The 18,769-nt window shown below is 40.6% G+C and overlaps 1 protein-coding gene and 1 long non-coding RNA gene across 17 annotated transcripts in view; one reads left to right on the top strand and one right to left on the bottom strand.

Moving 5' to 3' along the window:
- Gm12002 overlaps positions 1-16,715 on the bottom strand; it is a 51,471-nt gene extending 34,756 nt beyond the window's left edge. The window contains exons 1-5 of one of the 4 annotated variants that reach the window (XR_872247.2): positions 15,688-16,715; positions 9,926-10,016; positions 9,619-9,700; positions 9,108-9,211; positions 8,030-8,103 (exon numbers count right to left, since the gene is read on the bottom strand). This is a non-coding gene — a long non-coding RNA (predicted gene 12002). The remainder of the gene's footprint in view (positions 1-8,029; positions 8,104-9,107; positions 9,212-9,618; positions 9,701-9,925; positions 10,017-15,687) is intronic. The other 3 variants (XR_105439.6, XR_872246.3, XR_872248.3) reach the window with 3 other exon arrangements.
- Cobl (cordon-bleu WH2 repeat) overlaps positions 1-18,769 on the top strand; it is a 228,347-nt gene that overhangs the window by 134,668 nt on the left and 74,910 nt on the right. The window lies entirely within an intron of this gene.

Below are 18,769 nucleotides of genomic sequence, written 5' to 3'. Positions count from 1 at the left end.
AGAGAGAGAGAGAGAGAGAGAGAGAGAGAGAGAGAGAAGGGAAAGGGAAAGGGGAAGGGGAAGGGAAGGGAAGGGAAGGGAAGGGAAGGGAAGGGAAGGGAAGGGAAGGGAAGGGAAGGGAAGGGAAGGGAAAGGAAGGGAAGAGATTAAAAATACAAACCCAAGTACTGGCTTATTGATAGAAAATAGGCAAGTCAGACTTATATTCCATGCTTGGGCTTTTTTTTCTCAAGTCATTTAAAAAATAAATTCTCTTTTTCTTGTCTTTTGTTTGTTTGTTTGTTTGTTTGTTTGTTTGAGTCAGGGTTTCTCTGTGTAGCCCTGGCTGTCCTGGAACTCACTCTGTAGACCAGGCTGGCCTCAAACTCAGAAACCCGCCTGCCTCTGTCTCCCAAGTTTGGGGATCAAAGGCGTGCACCACCACTGGCCAGCAAAAGAAAATTCTAAATGGACAATCTTAGTGTTAGATTTTAGGTAGCAGAGAGGAGGCAATAAAGGGGGCAAAGAATGGGGGACTGAGGCAGATCCTTAACAGTTATGAATGCTATAGGTACAGGTTGATGTAGAGTTTCATCTCATCTATCTCTATAACTTTCAGACAAAGCCGTGTCTTCTAAGTTGTTTGTAGGATGAAGAGATCTTACATTTCTCAGAAATGAAACTATGAGTTAGTGTGTAACCTATGTTATGAACAGAGGACATAGAACATGTAAGACTTATACTATATGATGGGCTTCACTCTTTTTATAGGTAGGGGAATGAAGCATGGTGAATGTGTGACCCATATTATGTAACTGTATTCCTGTTGTCTCTGACATTCATCCACTAAGTGTGTTTTTACCTTGCTTATATCCCTTTTCAAGATCCAATTGCCCTTTTCAGGGGTCAGGGTTTGCTATCATTTTAATTTATTCTCATAACATTCTTTAAAGTATGCCCCATGTTTTTCTTTCTTGAATTACCAAAGACTGTGATGATAGATTCAGTTTCGATGTCAGCATGCCTACACCCACCTATGAAGATATTTAAAAAGAAAAAAACAAACAAACAAACAAACTTAGTTTCTTAGAATCCTTGAGATTTCCAGTGTGGTTGTACAGGTTTGTACTCCCACCAGCAAGACAGGAGTGTTTTTGCTCCACATCCTCACCAGCATGTGTTGTCACTTGAGTATTTGATCTTAACTATTGTAGTTGGTGTAAGGTGGAATCTCAGAGTTGTTTTGATACATTTCCCTGATGACTAAGGATGCTGAACATTTCTTTAAATGCTTCTTACCCATTCAAGATTCCTCTGTTGAGAATTCTGTTTGTCTCTGTACCCTATTTTTTTCCTTTTTTTTAAAATTAGATATTTTCCTCGTTTACATTTCCAATGCTATCCCAAAAGTCCCCCATACCCACCCCCCCAACCCCCTACCCACCCACTCCCACTTTTTGGCCCCGGCGTTCCCCTGTACTGGGGCATATAAAGTTTGCAAGTCCAAAGGGCCTCTCTTTCCAGTGATGGCTGACTAGGCCATCTTTTGATACATATGCAGCTAGAGACAAGAGCCCCGGGGTGTACCCTATTTTGTTTGTTGTTGTCTGACTTCTTGAGTTCTATATATATTTTGGATATTGGCCTTCTGTCAGATGTAGGGTTAGTGAATATCTTTTCCCAATCTCTAGGCTTCTGTTTAGCCCTATTGACAGTGGCCTTTGCCTTACAGAAGCTTTTCAGTTTGTTGAGGTCCCATTTGTCATTTATCACTTGTTGATCTTAGAGATTAGTGTTATGTTCAGGAAGTTGTCTCCTGAACCAATAGGTTCAAGGCTATTCCCCACTTTCTGTTCTATTATGTTTAGTGTATCTGGTTTTACTTTGATTCATTTGGACTTGAGTTTTGTGCAGGGTGCTGTATATGGATCTATTTGCATTTGTCTGCATGCAGGCATGCAGTCAGATGAGCACCAGTTGTTGAAGGTACTTTCTTTTTTCCATTGTATGGTTTTTGGCTTTTTTTGTCAAAAATCCTGTGTCTGTAGGTGTGTGGGTTTATTCTAGGGTCTTTGATTCGATTCCATTGATCAACCTGTTTACCAATGCCCCACAGTTTGGATTACTACTACTCTATAGTACAGTTTTAATGTCAGGGATGGTGATACTTCCAGAAGTTCTTTTATTGGACAGGATTATTTTAGCAACCTGGGATTTTTGCTTTTCCATATGAAGTTGAAAATTGTTCTTTTAAGGTCTCTAAGGAATTGTGTTGGAATTTTGGTGGGAATTGCATTGACTATAGATTGCTTTTGGCACATATGTAGTAGATGTGCAGCTTGGTCTTTCTGTGAGCCCCCTAACAACTGGAGTGACAGCAGTCCCGAGTCTGTTGCCTACCAACCAAGGGAGCACTCCATTGACAGTGTTCACTTAGACTCTTTCCAGCTTCTCAGAGGAACCTACAAATAAAGCACAGTCCCAAAATTTTCTACAGAGCCTAGATCTCATATGAAGAAACTGTTTACCTCCATTGAATAGTAGCAGGTTATATAACTTTTTTATTTTAATTTCCACAGACTTTGGGAATAGGTAGATAATGTGTGCTTTGTTCAGTACTTCTTACTTCAGGATATCGTTTTATCAGTTAAATTAGAAATCATCCCTCATCCATTTCCTAGATGGGAACTTCTGGAATTTTATTTGCATCTGACATGCTTGTTCACACAGATGTTGTTTGTAGTTACTTCACGACAGACTGTCCTTAGGACATGCAACACACATACATGCATGCACACATATACATATGTACATACACATACACACACACACACACACACACACACACACACACACACACACACACACACACATACCTCACCTACCTACCTCATAAAAAAAGGAACCCAGTGCAGACCAATGTAATGATTGCAACATGGTATACCAATGGATTTTCTTTGTGTTACTAACAGGAGTATGGGTGAGGGATTATTTCAAGGAATAGGGATGACTCAAAAGCAGGTGCATCATTAGAGTGTCCATTAAAATACATTTGACAGCTTGTGAAAGTTACAGTCCTAGAACTAGCTCTCAGTACTGCTTGTAGGCAGCTCTGCAAATCTCTTCTCTCTGCAGTTCTGCTGCTGAGTCTCCTCCCTGAGTAGTTGTTTAATCTTTTATATTCTGCTGGAAAGTCCCCTCTAGAATCCTTCAAATTTCTGTTCTTCCAGACACAGACCTTTTGTTTACCTGCTGAGTCTCATGAGCCTCCCCTTCTCTTCCGGAGGGAATATTTTAATTTGAAGGAAATTGCAATGTATAACAACAATGTCAAGAATAAACTGTAGGCTTATTCTCTGATAGGAAGAATAAACTCTCTCAAGTTCATACTCCACAAGGATGAGTACATTGCAGAATCCTCTACAGTGCATCACTGACAACGAGGGCGCATACTCTATTTTTGCTGTGATTCACCTGGCCAAACGAGATGCTCCTGCATTAAAGATCAGGATGTTCATCCTGCTCCACCACCCCCATGGGGGGACAAAAAAACAGAACACAAGAGCCCTGTGGTTTGGTTCCTACCAGTCAATTTTAACTGAGAGAGGTATTCTCTGGGCCTCACTGTGTGGACCTCACTGAGATGGCTCAGCAGAACAGGGTAGTGCTGAGGAGAGCCCACTCCAGAAAGCCACAGCCTCCATAAATATTATAAATAACATTATTGTGTCCTTTGACTCAACATATTAAGACTTCAACGTTCACTTTATTTTTTTTCCACTTCTGTCTTTCCTTTCTTCCCTGAAGTACTACTTGTCTGGGATCTTGCATAACCTCTGCATATGCTCACCCAGATGTGCCGTCTATGATCCTAGTCTTTGAACAGCCTTCTAGGGACACAGCAGCCCAGTCCTATAGGTTAGGGTGGCCCCAATTTAAGCCCCTGTGTCAGCTGGCACCAGCCCTGAACCATAGCACTTTACCTCTAAGGTCTCCTGAGACCTTTCTTGCTACACTTGTACGGCTTTTTGTGTGCTACTTCAGTGTGAAAGTAAGGATGATGCCTCGGCATCCCACCATGGTCTAGGCCACTCAGTCACATACCCATCCCTTTTCTCTCCACCTTGTGCTGCCATGATAGAAGCAGATGCCCAGCCTCCCTAAGCTGGATCCTTGTTTGCCTGGCTAACCCTTCTCCTAGGAGACTGCTCCTTCCCTGTTCTAGTTCTTTATCATCTTCCCCCAAACCTCTCCTCTTGATCCTTTCCAGCAGCATAGAACTGTGTTCATCAGTTCACTCGGCCAATATTCCCTAATGTTGTGCCAAGTCCTGTATTGGGCATGGAGGAAACACAGGTAACTCAAGATAGTCTAAGCCCTTTGAGGTTTCTAACCATTACCCTGATTCATCAGGCCCATAATCCCCAGGACCATAAGTCCTGCCCTTCTTGATCTTGTCTTATTCTCAGTGTTTGTTTCAACATTCACATATAGTAAGCATAAAGTTATAGATTGAATGCATCCGTCCAAAAAGTAGCATTGCTTTGGTATGAACACTCATTCTGACAGTACTTTGTGAACATCCTGCACAGGCCAGGAAGTATTCCAGGGCAGTGGGTTGGCTACAGACTCCTCCCTTGTGAAGCACAATGGGAGCCTGTAGATTAGCTGAATGCATACTGCTCTACCACTGTCTCACTTGGTCAAACAAGGGCACTGCCATGTGTGAAGAGCAGTGCTACTTAAACCCTTGCTCAAATCCTCCAGCAGCTTTCTTGACCCTTCTGAGCCTTTTTTTTTTTCCTTTTTGTCATAATGAAAATCACAACCACATCACTTCTTAGGGTCTATGTAATGATTAATCACAGTAGTGGCTCATAGGAAAGTCTAAAGCACAGATCTTGCCTTGCTACATGTTAGGAGTTCAGTAAACAGTAGCTGGGTCTATTATTCTTTCTTTGTCAAGGTGGATAATGTGGCCTTGCTCTATCTTCCAGCCCCTCCTTTCTTACCTATAAAGTACAGGGCCTGCATGTCTGGTTCAGACACTGTGTTTCTTTCGTGACATTTAGCTGGCTTCCCATTTATTTCATGCACATATATAGCATTTTTTTCTAACAGCCTCTGCAGCCAGGGACCTTTGTGAATGCTCATTAATAATTCTTACATTAGCTCTGTGGGGTGAGTGCTATCATGATCCCACTTAAAATGAGGAAACCAAGACACATAAAAGTAGGTCACAGCCCAGGCAGACTGGTTCCAACCTTGTTTGTCTTTTAGAGCGATTTTCTCTCTTTTTAAATACACTTTAATTAAAATATAATGATGTCACTTTTTCCTTACAGCTTCCTTCCAGTCCCTTCAGAGTCCCCTCCCTCCAAACTCGTTCCATGTCTTTCCGTTCTCACTCTCAAATGAAAGGCTCACTCTTTTTAAATTATTACATGTAATTATATATGAATATGCACAAATATATAAATACAACCTTTTTTTCATTTTTATTAGGTATTTTCTTCATTTACATTTCCAATGCTATCCCAAAAGTCCCCCCATACCCTCCCCCCCACTCCCCCCCAACTCCTACTTCTTGACCCTGGCATTCCCCTGTACTGAGGCATATAAAGTTTGCAAGACCAATGGGCCTATCTTTCCAATGATGGCCAACTAGGCCATCTTCTGATACATATGCAGTTAGAGACACACGAGCTCTGGGAGGTACTGGTTAGTTCATATTGTTTTTCCACCTATAGGGTTGCAGACCCCTTTAGCTCCTTGGGGACTTTCTCTAGCTAAATACAAACTTTTGAGACTGGTGTGTGTGACTACTTTGTATTTGATAACAAACTAGGGACTCATCCCTGAGAAAGACTAATTCTCCTCCCTAGCAGTCATTAGTTGCTTGTAGTTCTTGCCTAGAGAACCTAGAGAAATATCTTCCCTTCTAAGTTAGCATGTCTATTGATACTGAACTTGTTCTGTTCTTCTTTACATAACTGTTGCTAGGAGACTGTTTTGCAGCAGACTTTTGCCCCTCTTCTGTGATGTTTCCCTAACTGTGGATGCAGTAGCTGTAGTGTAGATGTATCCATTGGGGCTTATGGACTGGGAAATGGAAAAATGGGGTGGGAGAGCAAGACTCTGACTTGGGGAGGGACAATACTAAAAGAGAAGGAGGGAGGAGAGACAAAAAGCACCTAGATGCTGTGTGCCTGCGTGCATGCATGTGTGTGTGTGTGTGTGTGTGTGTGTCTGTGTCTGTGTGTGTCTGTGGGTGGTCCCATATTTATGGTAACCAACAGCTATCTAGTTGGACTTAGGACCCACTCAACAGGAACGAAATTATGTCTGGTAATAGAACCCTAGTTAACTTTCCAGAGCTAGTGAGGCTGTGGATTAAGAGAATCCACTGTTGCCATTTTGCTAGACCAGTATAATTTCTTCTCTAAATTCTAACTTTTATCCTTATACCTACAGATAAATATAGCCATCACCCGTCATCAAAGAAGGTTCTCTTTACAGGAAATGGAAACCAGTACAGAAAACAGTGGGATAAACCTTATTTTCCTATAGAATAGTTTTATCAATGTGTTTATGCTCAGGTAACCAAAATAGAGGAAAATACTGGCCTTTGAGAACCCTGTGTTCCCAGGGGAATCCTGACTTAAGGCATGGCAGATCTGATGCTGTGGTGCCTCCGGATGTCCCAGTTCCCACCAGGCTGGCTGCTCTTGGATATTGAAGAGCCAAGATTGAGATTAAGAAATCTGTACCATCTTCCCCAAGAGGTCTCTGTTCTCTGTGTTCCTGTACTCTCATCTGGTCCTCACAGGCACCAGGGGAGGTAGGCACTGTTTCTGTCCTAATTTTAAAAGAGGATTTTTTTGTATACAGCTTATTCAATGTTGTTTGGTCAGTATATACAGACCTCTAATCCGGGCAGTCTGGCTTACCTTCATGCCAAGCACTCATCTCCTATCAGGCTTTCCTTAGCTGCTCTGGCTCAAATTATTTGTGGATATAATCTTAGGAGTAGAAGAATATTTAAAGGACATTATATATAATAGTCATCTTGTAAGCATTTGAACAAAGTGCTCTTCTATACACACAATAATAATGCTAATTATTCATATTCTATTATATATGTGCCATTCTCATTCAAACCACCAGGATACCTGTGTAGAGATGAAAGCTACAAAGTCTCACAGAAGACAACATATATGCTTTTAATTACTTTGCATAAAGTTTCTATAGCATGCCATGCCCTAGCAAAGTATAGGGGTGGGGGGGACTCAAGGTGAGAAGCATGAAGCTAGATGTCTCATAGTGAGAATTCATATGTATAATCTTTTAATTAACATCTACTCTCCTGAAATGCTTTCTGACCTTGAGTTTGATACTACATATAATTGACACAATGAGATAAAGAAACTAAGTAACCAAATAGGCCCAAGGCAGCCCAGTGCTCTCTAAACTGTGATATCAAATGCACTTAGACTATAGACATTATTTCCTCGTAATTGTGAAAGCTAGAAAACCTGAGCTACAAGGGCTGCGGAGATAGAATCTGATGAGGGACCCCTTCTAGTTTTATCTGACATCTGTCTTCTTGCTATGTCCTTAGCTGGCACATTATCTAGGGACCATTTTGGGATCTGGAACTTTATAAAGGGCTCTGATTCAGTCCAACACCATGACCTAATCACCCCTAAAGTCCCCATCTCACTCCAGTCTAATACCATCACATTGGAGCTTAGGTTTTCAATATATGAGCCAGTAGGAAAGATGCAAAGTATTCAGTGTATAGCAAGGTGCAGTTCCTGGTTCCAGAGAGGAAAGGAGCATGCTCCACAGACAATTAGAGCCGCAGTTTGTGTTGTGCATTCTTAAAGAGTACCCTAAAGAGATTTTTAAGTGTCTCTAAGCCAGAAAATTCAAGCACAAACTGGTTTATATAGTAGCCAGTCACATGGAACATTAAGAAATCTAGTAGCTTGTAGTCACTTGCCACAGCATTGGATGACAGATTTCCATTCAAGCTGCAGCTACTTACCCTCACCCCTGAGTCATTCAGTCCTGGTCAGGAGGCCAACATAAAGAACAGCCAGAGAGATTCTGTTTTGTGCCCTTTAGAGACAGAATAACAACAGTGTGCCCACTACTTAGCTGTAGAATAAAAGTCAAGTTATCTTCTATAAGCCTCAGTTTCCCTTTCTATAAATTAAGGAGATAGGCTGGTGAGATGGCTCAGCAGGCAAAATACTTGTGGCCCAAGCCTGATTACCTGAATTTGTGCCGCAGAACTTACTTAAACGTATAAAGAAAAACAACTCTACTATAGTTGTCCTTTCATCTTCACAGGTGTTCCAAGGCACACACGTGCCTCTACATGTCTTATACCCCCTTATACACAAAATCGTGTTAAATATTTTTAAATTAGAGTAACTATCTCTTCAGAAAGGGTCCTGAGGTGGTTCTATGAGAAACACTTGACAACTTCAATAAATGTCTAATAGATGTTTGTGGCTGTCATTGTTCATGTTTTCTTGAACTCTATAAACCTTTCTACTAAAAGTCTTTAAGCAGGTTAAATCTCTAAAAACCTCAGGAGAACTATTTTGCCCACTGGGACTTATCTTTCTTATTGGAGAGCCTTAGACCTTGCCAAACCCTTTGTGAACACGGTGCCTTAATTAGCTTAGTACAAGTGGCCTGTGACTGGATGGCACCTGCTGTTCCACAAGTGCTAGCTGAGTGGGTATGATTGGCTCTGCAGAAGCATTTCAGTGGTGGCATGAGGCAGCTTTGGCAGAGCCTCTGGACTTTAATGCTTCTCCAAATCTGAAATTAGGAGGGAGCAGAAACCATCTTTCAGTAGGTGAAATTGCTTTTCCAAATTAGGTATGCCTGAGTTGTTTTCTTGCCCCCCTCTCCTAATTAACTCTAGCTTATTGTGGATGTGCAGCAGAATTCTAGAACATGCCACCATGCAGACATCACTGGGAGCATAGAGACCTTCTGTTTGCCAGTATGAATTATAGGGAAAAAATCTATACCCCAAATATGGCCCTCAAGCCACAGTTAAGGCAGTATCTCCAGACTAGAAGACTGTATAAACATTATAGAATTACCTTTCCTCCACTCTCTTTGAACATGTTGAGGTTGGAGAGTCTGTGTATCATTGGATCTCTTGTATATAGATTCAGTCACAGAGCAATGACTCAGCAGCTTCTTCCTGATTAGAAGAAGATAAAGTAAATATAACAGCATGAGTAAAATAACAGCATGAGCAACGTCTCACTGTGTTGGACGAAGTCGTTGAGAAGCAAGACATGGTTCTTCATCTATATCCTCCTAGTACTCTGGAAGTTGATGCCGGAGGACAACAATGGATTCACATATACGGAGTTCTAGCCTAAGCTACAGAGAGACTCCGATCTCAAAAGCTAAGAAAAGAATTTACATATTAGGGTATAGTGGCTAGAAAATTATATAGGTAGGCAAACCCACAGTGTTGAATAATCACAATTAATGAGTGGATTATCTTAAGCCTAGCAGAAGTATTCTGGTTAAAAGGCTTTCAATGTTAGCAGCAACAACTTCAGTGGAAAATAGAATTACTGCCAGAGGCCAAACAATTACCCAAGAATTCCTCAGTAGTTGAGTACAAGGAAACTGCAGCTCCAGAGTGCTTGGCTCACCATACCACCAATGCTATGCAGACCTAGAAGTTAGAAGTGCCTTAGAATTTAGAATACCATACTGTAGTTGATATTTCCCAAAACATTGCAAGGTTTGCTGTTCAGTTATTTGAAAATATGCTGGTGGCCTTTTATAAACTCAGTATGAGGCAATCATCTAATAAGGGTTCTTTATGTTATTAATGTTATAAAACAAAAGAACAATGTCTAATCTTCATCACTCTTAAGTATGCAGCCGTGAGACTCACCAGACCCATAGTCTATTTCAGGCACCCACATCAGTTGCCTCTCTTTCAAGTCCCAGGAGATCCAACACCCTCTTCTGGCTTCCCCAGGCACCTTCATGAACATGGTGTACATACAAACAAGCAGATGCATCCACATAAAATTAGAAAAAAAGAATAAGTCTTTGTAACTGTGTAGAAATTTGAGGTATATACACCCTATACTGATCTCAAATTTTTCTACCTTGGATCAGCAATCCCCTATACCCCAGCAGCCATTGTTCTACTTTTTGTGATTTAGAGTTTTAGCTGTTAGATGTCCCGTGTAAATGGATTTATGCATTATGTTTTTATGACTGGCACATTCCATTTAATGTGATTTTTCCAAACGTTTATCTATATTGTAACATGCTTTATAGTTTCTTTGTTCCATAAGGCTGAATGCACTTTTCATAATACATACAATCAACTTCAGAAATTTAGGTTGTCCATGAATCTTGGCTATTTGGAGCAGCTATTTGTATAATGGATATACACATATTTATTTGAAATCTTACTTTAATTCTATTTGTACATTTTAATGCATGTACAAAGTTAAAGGCACAGCTTATATGCTAAGTCTATTTTAATTACTTGAGGAGCTCTCAGATATGTTTCATAATTATTGTATCATTTTATATTAGTATTCCTGTTCTTGAGAATTTTATTCATATATACAGTGGAACACTGTCATTTATTTTCTTATTTCCAGCCTCCAACTCCCCATAAATTCTCCCTTATATGGCCTGCTCCCAATTTCATGTTTTGTTTTGCTGATAACCTGCTAAGTCCCATTAGTGCGGACCATATGTTCATGGGCATGGGGCCATCCGCTGGAGCATGGGAAACCAACCAGCGGCCATACATTTAAAGAAAAAAATAGAGAAGAAGAATTCTTCCTCCTCCCACAGCTGTCAACTGCCAAGTACATCTCAGAGAGGAGTGAGACCTAGAGAGTACTCCACTATCAGTTCCCAAATGTTAGTCTGGCTGATGATGTCATCATGGGCAGAACTTGTGAACCAGGCCATGGCTGGTGTGAGCTCCTGGGTATGATAGACTTGTTGAGTCAGAAGTTGGCATTTCCTAGCACTGCTCCCCATCTTTCAGTTCTTATGTTCCTTCTGCCCCTTCTTCCTGGATTTTCCCTATGCCTTGGTGGTGATTCGGAGAAGGAGTAGGTTGAGAAATACACTACATTCAGAGCTGAGCACTCAGTCATCTCTCCTTAGTCCTTTGACTAAGTCCTAAGACCATTGCAGGAAAAAAGCTTCTCTGACCAAGGTTTAGGGAGAGAGCAGCCCAAGTCTATAAGTATAAACATAAATATTTCCATGACAATTTGACAACATGGCCATTTAGCAAAATAACAGTAGCAGTTTTTGTGCTAGGGCCTGTGACTTCTCCAGCTGTGGACTTTTTCTTATCAGAATTACAGACCCAGGCATTGTCTCTTCTGGGACAGGCCTCAAATCCAATAAGAATGTGGTTCATTAGCCAATAACAGTCACACCACGATCTGCGCCAGTGGACACATCTTGTCTGGTAGGTCAGTATTGGCTAAGACCATTGATACCTCCATTCCCCCTGCAATCTGCATGGCACCTTCCAGTGCTATGAAAGCACGTATATTTTGAGATCAGTTTGAGATTGATTTTTCACTTTCTTTAGCCACAGTGTGTGGTGTCTTCAGCAATAGAATGTGTGTGTGTGTGTGTGTGTGTGTGTGTGTGTGTGTGTGTGTGCATGCACCTTTATTGTCTTGGAGACCTCTGGGATCTCACTGACCAGTAACTCCTAGGTAGGTACTCCATGCCTTGCACTGATTTTTATTAACTAATCTAAATCCGTTGTGAGAGATATTATCCACCTGGGCAGGGTAATTCCATCTGTGCTCCCCACCCCTTTTCAGTTATATTTTGAAATCAGCTTACTAGTGATTTTACATAAAGCATTTTTTTTCCTGTATCTGTAATTTTGGTTAACCTACTATTTTCTCCTCTTCCCCAAACCCCATCCCTCCCCCTCCCTTCTTGATTATTTTATTCCCAGTTTTACACTTTGTTTTTGATCACATGAATTTCACTATCCTTCCAATTATCCATTTTCATTGGATTGTAAGGTTGTAGGCTTACAAGGCTTCCCTGGTGCTACCCTCCCCTGTCCCACTTCTATAGTCGCCCATCCATTTCTTCTTCAGCCTTCCAATCCCATTCTAACTACAATTCCCTATTCTCCTCCCCTTAACATATACATCTCCTCTGAAAAAGACACCCTTCTAGTTGTTTAGTGTCAAGATTTCTATTGTTTGGATAAAACCATGACCAAATGACACTTGGGAGGAAAGGGTCAGGAACTACAGGTTGAAAACTGCTGGTTTAAATATTTATTTATTTTTTAATAAATAACAATTGTGTGTCTTTATGGGTACAGTGTGATTCTTGAAACAATTTAGAAAAAGTTAAGCTAGGCATATCTTCTACCTCAGCCCTTTGGCTTTTTCTTTTTGTGGATGAAAAGTATTAATCATCTGTTCTCTTAAGTAATTTGAAATTCATACACATTACAGTGTTAGAAACCATGGTTACCATCAGGCAGCATGACAATTTGTTCTTTCAGTTTATCTAAAATATGGTATCTTTTGATTTAAGTGTCCTCTTTCTCTCTCCCATAGTATGTATAGTCTGTGTTCTTCCTCTGACAGGCACGTAGACTGCCTGTGTATTTTGGCTTTTGTGAGTAACACAAGAGAGCAAATATCCCTCCAGCTCACATGTGTCCATCCTCTGCATAGGTGCCCTGAGCGGGAAGGGCTGGATCATGTGTTCCTATTCGATGAGCCTTCATGCTCATTGTTTTCTTTATTTACATTTCAAATGTTGTCCCCTTTCCTAGTTTCGCCTCAGAAAATCCTGTATCCCCTCTCCCCCTCCCCCTGCTCCCTAACCCACCCACTCCTGCTTCCTAGCCCTGGCATTCCCCTTTATGGGGCATAGAGCCTTCATAGGACCAATTGCCTCTCCTCCCCTTGATGACCGACTAGGCCATTCTCTGCTACATATGCAGCTAAAACCATGAGTCTCACCATGTGCTTTCTTTGTTTGGAACTCTAGGGGTACTTGTTAGTTCATATTGTTGTTCCTCCTACGGGGCTGCAAACCCCTTCAGCTCCTTAGGTACTTTCTCTAGCTCCTTCATGGAGGACCCTGTGCTTTGTTCAATAGAAGGCTGTGCATGCTCATTCCTTCCAGTGATAACAATATTTCTCTTTTCCATATCCTTCCCAAGTTATTTTATCATCTTTCAAAATAATCATTATTGTAATCAGTATGGTGGTTTTAACTGTTATTTCCTTGATAATTTGATCATTTGACTTGTTGAGCCATTTTAATATTCTGTTGATATATAAAACAAGAACTGGTTTTGTTTGTTTAGGGTAGGGGTTTACACTGCTGAACACTCAGGTTACAGCTATGAGTCACTATGCCTGGTTTCTTTTGGCTCTGTGTTCAGACCCTTTGGCCATTGTTTAACTGAGATTAATGTGTAGTTGTTAGTGTTTCTTATATAGTTTATATTTTGTCCCTGTATTGGATTGAGTCTATAGTTTCAAGCATTTCTCCCAACTCATTCCTGCATTTCTGATCTCTTATTCTTCTCTCTCTCTTCCTCTCTCTCTCTCTCTCTCTCTCTCTCTCTCTCTCTCTCTCTCTCTCTCTCTCTCTCTCTCTCTCTCTCCCTGTGTGTGTGTTTTTCTGTCTTTCTCTGCTATACAAATGTCCTTTAGTTTGGTCTGCTCATATTTGTTTCCTCTTGTTTTTGTAACCTTAACCAAGGAGAGCAAAAATCAAAACATTGGCAATAAAATCTGAATAAGACTCAAGTAAACAAGAGTATATTCATGGTTTAGATATTAAAAGTATTAGTGTTATTTATGTGTATAACGCCCAGAGAACTCTGCAGATTCAATACAATCAAAACTTCAATGTTGTTTTTCACAGAGACAGAAGAAACAATCCACAAAGAACTACAAAAAGAGCCCTAGTAAACGAAACCCCATGGGGTTGGGGGAGAGAGAAATAAACAGTGGAAGACAGCACACTCCATGATTTCAAAGTACAGTGTAGTATGTTATAAAACTATTATAATCAAAGCAGCAACAGAGAGATAACATCAAAATAGACTAGTGAATGAGATGGGACAGAAAGGTCAGAGATACACTCACTGGTTTACAGTCACCTGACTTTCAGCAAAGGCACCAAGTGAGCCCAGTGAGGAAGAGTTTCTTCACTAAATTGCTCTCAAGAAACTGGACTTTCATGTGTGGTAGAATAACATTGGACCTTTATCTCAGCCCATGCACAAGCTTAGCTCAAGGTGGATTTAAAGACCTCGAAGTAATACCTGAAATTATGAAACTGTTTGAACAAACTATACAGAGAGCTCTGTGACCTTCGTCTGGGCAGTTATTGTTTTAGATCTCTATTTTTAGCAGATGGTTTTGTCAGTGGATTCTTGGCTGCCACTGTGTTTTTTCCGCACACCTTCCTACATAACCATCCACCACTTCTGCTCTACAAAGGGTCTTCTGGGAAGAAGCTCTCATCTCATGGTCTGCTCATGTGCAGCATTTAGCAGTCCCTTCTTGATACTCTGCACTGATTCTCTCTAGCTTTGTCTTTGGATGATTACCTTACAGGGTGTCTTTCATCTGCTTTACTTTGAGTTCATTTCTGTTGGAATCCTTTGATCTACCTGAAGTTTTACATAGTGAGATTTTGATTGTTATTTCTCCAGATAAGCCACTATCTACCCTTTCCCCCTCTTTTTTTTTCTGGGAGTTTTGTGATGCGTACATCACTCCCTGCCATGTCGTCTCATAGAGCACTCACCTTCCTTCTTTCTTAGAAAGTCCTCTGCCTCAATCATTTCTAGTAGCATACCTTTATGTTTGCAGAACCTTTGTTCTCTGTGATTAGATTTGCTGGGTAAACCCTTAAGGACTTCCCAGCTTTGCTGTGTTCTACAGACCCAGCATGTCCTCTCTTCTTTGGCTTTTGTCTTTGTGTTCATCTTAAAGTTGCTCACATAGTGTTCCTCATGTTGCTTACTCGTTCATCTGTCTGTCTGGCCTCTTATAAGTCATGAAACGCTACCAAGAAAATTGCTTTTAATATTTTCAGGCCACCACTCTCCATTTCTTTAGGATTATTTGTCTAGAGATTTAACTTGCTGCTTCTCTCACGACACAGTTTTCTGGACTTTTATTTGTTATTGTAAACTCTACATTTTAAAAAGAAAGCAAAGCAAAACAAAACAACCAGAACAGAACAACAAAACTCATGCATCCTCCCAGACCATAGAGTTTAGCATTTTATGGATGCAACAGGGTAGTAAGTCCATCTGCAGATCTTGGGAACAGCTCAAACTTTGCCTGTGTTTGTATCTTCTCTGGCCTCATGTGATTGTTCCCAGACAGATATTTATGATTTTCTTTTTTTCAAGTAGTATATAATTTTTTCCTCCCTCTGCTGTTGGTCTGTGGTACTGCAGGTCTCTGACATTACAACTGGTCTCCCTTGGTCTGGGTAACTCCCCAGGTATCAGAACTGTTCTACTCTGCACTACCAGTCAAATGTGACCAAAACCACTCAATCATGCAAGCCTATATAGAAATCTAAAGCATCCCATTCCCTTACCACTCTTGTAAACCCCCCCCCCCCAAATAATCTTGAGCTGGTACTTACTTCTGATTGTGCCGTGCCTTCCTTCGTGGCAATGCCAGGTCTCTGAGCTCTGGATCAACCAGCGTTTAAATTCTTCTTTCTTCAATTCCTGCCATCTGCCCACATCCAAAAGACATCAGCTCCCTAGGAGCTCTCCTGTCACTCTGGACCGATCCAGTTCCTGCCTAGGCAACCCTTCTTAAAATCTGGAAAGTGTCCTTATGATTCCTTCTCCTTCCTCCCAAGGGAGATCTGAGCTGTGCTGACTTTGGGGGAAGGGATGTGGTACTTAAAATGAATCGACTTGCTTACTCAGGTTCATGTGGCTGCTCTTGCTTGAGTGGTCTGGGTGCTGTGACTCCCTGGCTGATCACAACCATTCTCATTAAAGCTTTGTGAGCCACGGGTGGATGTTAAGTCACTGCTTCTGTGGAACAAGAACCAGGGCTTCCTATCCCTCCATCTTAATGTTGCAAATGATTTTTAAATTGGGATACATAAATTTGGACTCTGTTGTCTTCACTCTGAATTTTACATCTTTACTCAAGAAACTAAAATAAATGGACTTAATAAATTCTGAAGAGGAAAGGAAAAGATAAATGTTGGGGAGAGAAATTTGAGAGTCTTATAAGGAACAGTAGATTGTAATAATCAAGACAAACTTCAAATTCAACTAAAGGCCTTAGTTCTTGATGCCTCATTTGTCCAACTGAGTAACAGTAGCTTAAGAAAATGCTTAAAGTTTACATACAGGATAAGGGGATGGAGGGAGGGCGAAGAATGATTATGAACATAAAAGTAACAGCATGTGAGAGTATAGATGTAGTAAGTAGCTTATGATTGTATTATAATATATACATCAGCATGTGAGAGTATAGATGTAGTAAGTAGCTTATGATTGTATTATAATATATACATCAGCATGTGAGAGTATAGATGTAGTAAGTAGCTTATGATTGTATTATAATATATACATCAGCATGTGAGAGTATAGATGTAGTAAGTAGCTTATGATTGTATTATAATATATACATCAGCATGTGAGAGTATAGATGTAATAAGTAGCTTATGATTGTATTATAATATATACATCAGCATGTGAGAGTATAGATGTAGTAAGTAGCTTATGATGATTGTATTATAATATATACATCAGCATGTGAGAGTATAGATGTAGTAAGTAGCTTATGATTGTATTATAATATATACATATAGCAAACCATCACCTTCAGCTCCTCAAATATATGCAATACTTTCTTATCAACTATACTTTAGTAAACAGGAAACTATGGCTTATAAAGCAAATTAAAGTCTCTCCTTTTGAATCCCCATGTGACTGAATAATTTTTTAAAAATTATTTTTAAATAAATAATTTTAAATAATGATGGTTTTCAGGAGGTGCTATGATAAATGCCCGACAAAGTGGGGGCAAGTAAGTATTTACTCCTAGGGACATGACAGGCATCAGACAGACCCAGAACCCCACTAGGCTACTGCATCTGGGGCAGACTCCACTGCACCCCAGAGTACAGAGTAAGCTGATGACTGAAGGTTACATGCCTGAGCAGGAAAAGCATGTGACGCTTTTTCCCAAGCAGCTATGCTCCCAACTGCAACCAGGTGGCTTCAGACATCAGACATGGCTAAGTCAGCACCAAACAGATAGTGTGCTTCATATACTCCAAGAGGGGCTCAGAGCCTTTTCCTCCTGTTCCACTCTGCACCCTGAAGGGAAGTCAGCTGAGAACCCTTCTGTGTGGGAAGGGCAGACTTAGGAGAGAAATCTGCACAGGTGGATATGTGGAGCTCTTTCCTCTCAGCAGACCAGATTTCTGCCCGGATGTCCAGGGAATCTTATAATTGTGTGAATAGACACTCTGCTCCAAAACAATATAAGTGGTCATCCAAAAAGCACAGATACGTGTCCACACTTTGGTCTTCGTTCTTCTTGAGTTTCATGTGTTTTACAAATTGTATCTTATATCTTGGGTATTCTAAGTACCCCCCGGAGCTCGTGTCTCTAGCTGCATATATATCAGAAGATGGCCTAGCCGGCCATTAGTGGAAAGAGAGACCCATTGGTCTTGCAAACTTTATATGCCTAAGTACAGGGGAACTCCACGGCCAAGAAGTGGGAGGGGTGGGGAGGAGAGTTGGGGGGAGGGCATGGAGGGCTTTTGGGAATAGCATTGGAAATGTAAATGAAGAAAATACCTAATTAGAAAAAAGGGGAAAAAAACCAAAAAGCACAGATATTTTAAGACAGGTTAAAATCAGATTATCAGAGATAGGTTGGAGAGTAGAAGTAAAGGAAAAGAGACTTATAGGAAATGCAACACATAAAGTTAAAAATAATAAAAATAAAAATATTGTAATGGTATCAAAAGAAAATGAGAGAAATATACCCAATAAAGAAGACCATATTGCTGATTTCAAAATAAGTAGAAATCTTGGAAATTGAATATGCTGCAACATACTTTAACACTCAAGAAAACTGGGCAGTCAAATAATGGAAATTTCCAAGAAAGAGGCAGGAACATTAGAGGAAAAACGGATAATTGGTTCACGAACCTTTGCATTCGAATGATTTCCTCCATGTTCACAGAGGAAAAACAGAAAGAATAAAAGTAAGGCAAACCCAAAAGGTAGAACTAGAACATTCTGCAGGCTGCAGGAATATAAATGCCTCAGAAAAAGCATGCTCTGCCCCAGCATGGACTATCTGGTCACATGGAGAGGACACTACAGGTCAGCAGCAGGGAAGGAAAGCATGCTGAAGACTGCACCACAGTGGGGTTTGTATCCCATGGGCACAGTGACAGACTGGGAACAGGCAGGCCTGTATGGTTCCACTATTTTCTAATAGTTTACTTTTCCTCTGTACTCGTGTACAGTGTAATAGGATAAAGACATTTTAGGATCTGAACATTTTTAAGTTCAAAGTCTCAAAAATCACGTACAGCTTGTTCCATAAACAGGAAATCTACAGAGTAGGAAAAGTGAATTTCCTGGAAGTTCAGCTAGGAAGAGTGAGTTAAGTACTAAGTCAGTTCCCCAGGCAGGATGCAGGAGGATGCAGGAGGATGCAGTGACGCTTCCTCT

Source organism: Mus musculus, chromosome 11 (assembly GCF_000001635.26).
Source record: "Mus musculus strain C57BL/6J chromosome 11, GRCm38.p6 C57BL/6J".
NCBI classification, from domain to species: Eukaryota; Metazoa; Chordata; class Mammalia; order Rodentia; family Muridae; genus Mus; species Mus musculus.
This window is presented reverse-complemented; position numbering and strand designations above follow the sequence as displayed.